A 7337-nucleotide genomic window follows, 5' to 3' on the forward strand; every position below is an offset into this window, starting at 1 on the left:
GACATGGGAGAATGAGGAGATTTTGCAGCATCTAGACTTGAAGTTACTTGAGGACAAGCAATTTCAAGGAGGGTGGACTATAATGTCCCCATCTTTTTAGCATTATAGTGGAGTTCTTAGCCTTTACATTCTCTGAAGGCTAAGTGGACAAGTAAGGAGAAATTGATTAAATTAATTTCTTATAAAGTCATTAAATAAATTAAAATTGAAAGGTGACTTTATATTTAATTAATATAATTTTTTAGAAGCACAATTAGTTATTGTATTGCAAGGGAGAAGCTTCTAGAGAATGCATTTTCTAGAAATACAATTAAATAATATTTTATTTCCTTCTAGAAGGGTGAAGGAAAAGAATAAATAGAGGTGTGAGCTTCATTGCTAATCATTCAATTATTATGAATTGCATTTGATATAAAATTGAGATAAGAAACTAAGGTTTTCGATTTTAGTTAGCCATTGGAGAATGTCAACTCTTCAGTGTTGCAAGCCATTTGAGGTGGTGAGATATCCACTGAATTTGATATTTAGGAGAGCTTCATCTTAGGAGTTCTATTTGTGCTTAAATTGGAACATACATTTATTGTTGACTAGTAGAGTTCACAAGAACAATGTTGTGTTACAATACTTATGCTTGATTCATTTCCATCCTTGGGCATCACTATTATTAGATTCCTCTTGCATCTATTAGTAGTTAACATTGTAATTTTTTGGGGCATATGATTTTGCCATGATAATTCAGAATCAGATTTTGGCATTATTGTAGTCAAAGAGAACAAATCTCCACAATCCATTATATTGTACTGATATGTTTTTGGATTCAATTGTGTTAAGATTTTTACCATCAACGTTTGGAATCACACTACGTGATCCATCATCAGGATAAAGAGCAAGAGATGCAAAAAAAAGTTTTTTTTTGCATCTCTTGCTCTTCATCCTGATGATGGACCACGTAGTGTGATTCCAAACGTTGATGGTAAAAATCTTAACACAATTGAATCCAGAAACATATCAGTACAATTACTGTAGTCATTATTGTAATCCATTTGTCTTGGCAAACTCATAGCAACATTGTACATGAGAATGAATTCAATAAAGGAGATACATGTTGCATTTTTTTGATGAAATTTCCATCTAATAGCATAAATGATCAGCATAATAGTTGTATGTCAATTGTTTGTCAAAATGTTAGTTGGCTATAGGTATGCATTCCATATCTGGTTTCCATGTATATGCATTGAAAATATCAAAAGAATTGCATTTGCATATTAGTTCATTGTAAGAGGCATTGTAATATTATTTGTGAACACTCTAAATTTCTTAGCATTGAAAGGCAACAATACAAGTGTTTCATGATATTCCTTGAGCTAAAATCAGTCAGTTTGGGCAAGGGATATTACATTGGTATTATAGCTTATTTGCAAAGTGTTTGATGAAATGTCAAACAACTGAATTAGTAAAGAATTTGGTATTTGTTGAAGTTATAACCAGTTATGGGTTATTACACATGCAACCTTTCAAAGTAACTTGTTAGGCCCGCTTTAGGGGAATCTCATTTTTGAAAACCATATCTCAAGTGAAGACATAAATTAAAATAATAATTATTCTTAGAATGATTAAAGAAGAGTGCACGTCTTCATTCATTCATATGTATAAGAGCTTCATTATAAAATCATTAATTAAATAATTGCTCATTGATACCATTGTGTATATGCAAACTTTGAATCCTTGGAATATGATCATTTGAGTCTTAATTAAATCTATGATTCACATTCACTCCCATGTTGGCTAGGTTGTCTACAAGACTGAGTTCACTCCATGGTACACATATGATATAATAATATCGTGAAAACCTTCTAAAAAATTAATATTGTTCTTGATTATAACTATACTAGTCTAGAAAGGGGGTGACTTTCCCTTGAGAAAACTAGTAATTTTTAACATATTTATTTCAATCAAGATCCTAGTCAGTCCTTTCTCTCTGGCCATTTTTAAGCCCAATTAAATGGTCATAGCCATTGTTAGAGTTAGGTTGGAATGATTGTTGAATTTTTGATACAAATAAAATGGTTTTGCAAGATGAATTATATATATTTTAATTCAATTATTTTCAAGGACTTAATTGATGGGATGAAAATAAAACTTAATTTTGATATTTATGTATAAATGTGGATTGTATTATTTTGTGATATGATAATATAATAGGGAATAATTAAACTTATCCAAGGATTAGGTACATAAGATAATTGGTAAAACACCAAGGTATTAGGTTCATCAATCAATCTATTGGCAACATGATGCTAGTGTTTATCCCAAGTTCAAATCCTTGGTGAGACATTGTGATCACAGGCTTGTACCTTCACTAATCTAATATACTTGCAAGATTTATCCCTCAACTTTGTAATAAGGGGATGATGTTTCTGGTCAATTTTTTTTTACATGGACTCATAGAGTGTGTAGGATGCTAGGATTAAAAATCACATTAAAAAAATCCTTAGGTTTATTTAAAAAAAAAAAAAAAAGGTTTCTTAGTTATACTAGTATATTTAACTTGATATCAAAAAAAGATTCAAGCGGTAAAAATACATTTAGTTGTATTTGTTAATATTATACAAGAACATGTTCTATGCCATATAGTTATTAATTGAATCTCTTAATAGCCACTAGAATACCTATTCCATGGCTACATTAGTCATATTACATGCCCTATTACCTATAATAATCATTTTATTTGTTAAGATATAATGATTAAAGCACTACAAAATAGTTTGATATCCCATTAACCAAAGAAAAATGAATATTCAATGACTAAGGACCTTGGTACAAGATTTAGGGAGATTCTAATTGGTAATCTCAAAGTAGTACCCTTAGGGGATTCCAAATTTATTTTATCCTTATTTTTCTAAGAAAAAGAAAATATCTTATTTATTTTCAATAATATATAGTATAAAGAAAACAAAAAAGCTAGCTTTATTTTATAATTTTTTTGATGATCATAAATCATTTCTACGAGATATCCATAATCTTTTAGTGCCTATTTCAATAGCTTGTCCATTATAACCTAAGGAGAGACAAAAATTGAAAGAAAACTCAAGAAAATATAAAGCAAAGAAATAAAAGGAAGATTCACTTTAATTATCTTAGGTCTAATTTAAAATATCATAACATGAGATAAATTCACATTGCAACTCGTAGAAATCTTCAATTGTTAGAAATATCATTTTAGTAAAAATGTTTGAAAGAACATAACAATTTCAATTATTTTAAATACACACATCATTTTAAATGAAAACATATGAAAACAAGTACATCTACCTTCAATTTCATGCTAATATAATAAATACACAACTAATAAATAAATCTTTTATGATTTTTTAAAAATTGATTAAATGTGTAGCCAATGCAAAGTTTCCTCCACTAAAGCATATAGTTCTTTAAATATCTTAAAATGTTGGTCTCTTACAAAATAATTCGAAAATTTTCATATAGAGAAATAAATCGAAAAGATTAATCTAATAATAGATTATAGAAAAATGTTCAAAACAAAAGACCATGTCACTCTCCCCATCTAACAGACATAACAATCTTATATATTTAGTGAAAGAAAAAACCTCTTACAAATTCTATTTAGTACACTAGATTTTCTTGTGAAATAATATTTGTTATTGATGCCAAGATAATATGAAGTGGAGTCAACCCATCCAATCTATATAAAAGAGAGCACATTGACTCAACATTCACCATATCATATAATTACTTATTCTTTCTAAAAACTTAAAGGAAATATTCAAACTTTAAACATAAAATACACGCTCTTTATTTTTAAACCCTTTAAGATTTGAACCAAAACATAAATCTAAATCCAGATTCAATATTTTTTCCTTTCTTAATTTCCATCCATGTTGTGCCAAAGATAAACTACGTTTTAAGACCATTTAAAGAATTAATATTTCTGAGATTATTGTTAGGGATATTTGTATTTCAATATACACGGTGGGAACGTCGAAAGAGTTCTTTCCGTCAGTCTTCTACGCCACTATGCGACCGCTGAATTTAAAATAACTATTCAAACCCGTCAACGTTTTATACCTTAAAAAATAGCGTGCATACCGCATGGTAAGTAGAAAAGGAAATCGCACACCAGGAAGTCGTCTCTCCTCTAGCTAAGCAAATACGTAATAATGGAGGTCAAATGTATTTTATTCGCCATGATCAGCCCCAAGCAAATATAGAGAAGATGCGAGGAAGTTGCAGTTCCCGAAGTCAACTAGAGCAAATGAAAGCTTGGCAGGTCGAACTAAGCCCAAAATTCATGCACCTTAAAAAAACTCGAGTCGTTGAGATTCCATGTGGGAGCCAAAAGAAAAAAAACTGCATTTTGTCGTCGACTTTTCTTTCCACACTTTCGCCTAAATTTCTCCTCTGCTTCCGCGTTGCCATCATAGCAACTTAGAACTGTTCAACATCTTAACTTCTATTTAAACTGGCCAATACAAACATCTGAGCATAGAATTTGCTTGCTTCTTACCAGTTTCTGCCTTGTGAGAATTCTAAATGGAGAACCGCGAGGCGAGCTGTGGGGGAGCAGCGGGATGGTGGGTGTATTTACTACTTCCTCTTAGTAGTAATGGGCCTAACTTCAGCTTCATAACTAGCAGTGAAGCAGACAAAAGTGTTCTTTGTGCATTGAAGCATTATTTGCCAATTTTGGTTGCTACTCTTGTTTGTGCCGCAATCCTCTCCTGGCAGAGTGCTGGCGGATGTGCGTGGGCTGCAAGGAATTATAATAATGATAAGAGGAAGAGGATTCCAGGGCCCAGAGGGTGGCCAATAATTGGAAGTCTGATGGAAATAAGTGGCGGTCACGCTCACCGTAAGCTTGCTTAATTGGCGGTGACTACTGGAGAACGCTACGTAGGATTTCAGCTGCTCATCTCTTTAGTCCACGAAGAATTGCGGCGCACGAAGGCAGCCGTCAGGCGGATTCCATGAAAATGCTTTCTGACATACGCAATGAGTGCGCATGCAAAGGCGCCGTCAGCCTTCGTCCACATCTCCAGGCGGCGGCTCTCAGAAACATCATGGGAAGCGTGTTTGGTGTTAGTTTTGATGGTGAGGGAGAGGGTAGAGAGGTGAGGGAGATGGTGGAGGAGGGGTTTGAACTGTTGGGAGCATTTAATTGGGCCGATCATCTTCCTTGGCTCAGAACATTTGATCCTCACCGAATTCAGTCCCGCTGCGCTGGTCTCGTACCTCGAGTTAGGGCTTTTGTTCAAAACATCATCAACCAACATAGAGAGACTTCTGTTTCAAGGGACACGGCCGATTCAGATTTCGTAGATGTGTTGCTTTCGCTTCAGGGACACGATAAGCTGGAGGACGATAACATCATCGCGGTTCTCTGGGTAAGGAATACGTCATCTTATTGTTTGTTTTCATATTATATATGTCTCAAAACTCACGAATACTTGTTACATGTAGGAGATGATATTCCGCGGTACAGACACTGTGGCTCTAGTTACGGAGTGGACCATGGCGGAGTTGGTATTGAACGAAGAAATACAAGAGAGAGCTCGGGCAGAGTTGGAGGCAGTGGTGGGAAGGGAGAGAAGCGTGCGTGACGAGGACATAGCAAGGCTTCCATACCTGCAAGCGGTTGTGAAGGAGAGTTTGAGAATGCATCCACCGGGGCCTCTGCTGTCATGGGCGCGTTTATGCACAGAGGACGTTGACATAGGAGGAGGGATGTATGTTCCGGCGGGGACGACGGCCATGGTTAACATGTGGTCCATAACTCATGATCCCCAGATCTGGGAGTCGCCTCATGAATTCCGGCCAGAGAGGTTCCTTGAAGAGAAAGTGGACGTCCGGGGAAATGACTTGAGGCTTGCACCCTTCGGTGCAGGTCGGCGAGCGTGTCCAGGAAAGACTCTGGGACTTACCACTGTTCATCTCTGGGTGGCGAAACTACTACACCATTATAAGTGGACAGCTTCTGCTCAACACCCAGCGGATCTCACCGAGGTTCTCAAGTTGTCCTCCCAAATGGTCATGCCACTTACTGCGATTCCCACGATCATAAACCCCTTTTGATATCTCCGAGACATAGGTTCCAAGGTCACCCTTTCAATATATTGCTCTTTAATACTATACTGTTATAGAAGAGTCTAAATGTAGTTTGGTGTATATATATACACACTCTTTTTCTTTCCTCTTGTTTGAAAAATTGCAATTAGTTTGACGTAGTTTGCCCAATTTTTTGTTTATGAATGGTCATCCAACTTTTGAGGTTAGTGTGCTGTAAGACGTGTTAGTGTGCTGTAAGACGCATAAGCAAAACTTAAATATCATTACTTGGTTCCTTCTACTCTCCCCGACTTTACTGCCATATTGTATCTGTTATATGAATTGCTATCAAATTTGGGGGACTTTAAACAATGCATGTGCAAGAATTAACAAGTGCTACATATTTGTCATATTCTAGTTATAATATTAAAAAAGAAAAATTAGTTATGATAATAAGCAATTTTATTAAAAGTCAATATTTTGATGAATAGTTCTTTGCTATTAATAAACTAATATACTTGTTGCATATTCACAAAAAAGACACCGGAGGATACAAGATCACCTTCTGAAAGTTCACACGGTAGAAGCCAGAAACAACAATTATTCACTAAAAAAACATATAAGTAGTTTCCATAGACCACAAGAGTAGTGCCAGCCGAAGGGGGATCATCATGATCATTATAACCCCAGGAATTCTTGGGACCGGCAAGTGTACCAGGAGTAGTCCAACCATCAACAACATCTTTATCAACACTTTTCTCTTTGTCTTTCTCCTTCACCCATGGCAGAGAGCCAGATCCAGGCAGGGAAAATACCACTTGGAGCCACAAGAGCTAGGAGGATCACTGGAAGGGAGAGCAACAAGAACCAAGGACTAGCTAGAACCATGACGAGGTAGAGAAACTAAGCAATGCTGTCAACCAACATTGCTACTACTAGGAGAGCGGTGACGGGGAGCCTGCAACCACAACGTATGCAAATGATGAGCAAAAGAATTGTGACCCTGACGGCGGCCCTGGGGCAGACTGTGTTAGCTGAAGAGTTAGAATGAACTTTGGTGACCGTGCAATGTGCGTTACCCCAATGATTGAGCAATTCCTGGAGGTGGGTCACCTCCAATGCCATCTTGTTGGCCTGGACTTGGATCTACAACATGAAATTATTATGAATGTATGCTTTAGTGTACATAGAAACATTGATATCAAGAAAGCTATGAGTGAAAAGAAGAACATTCCTATCTTTCCACAAGGTAAACAAAATCTCCATCGTGAAAG

General features: G+C 35.8%; 1 pseudogene; it reads left to right on the plus strand.

Annotated features, from left to right (window-relative positions):
- Window positions 1-4551: 4551 nt before the first annotated feature.
- On the plus strand, window positions 4552-6090 carry LOC149534151 (cytochrome P450 78A4-like; annotated as a pseudogene).
- The last annotated feature ends 1247 nt before the right edge of the window (window positions 6091-7337 follow it).

The sequence above is a fragment of the Cupressus sempervirens genome, chromosome 10, assembly GCF_028749045.1.
Source record: "Cupressus sempervirens isolate cs-2001-9-10 chromosome 10, ASM2874904v1, whole genome shotgun sequence".
In the NCBI taxonomy this organism is placed as follows: Eukaryota; Viridiplantae; Streptophyta; class Pinopsida; order Cupressales; family Cupressaceae; genus Cupressus; species Cupressus sempervirens.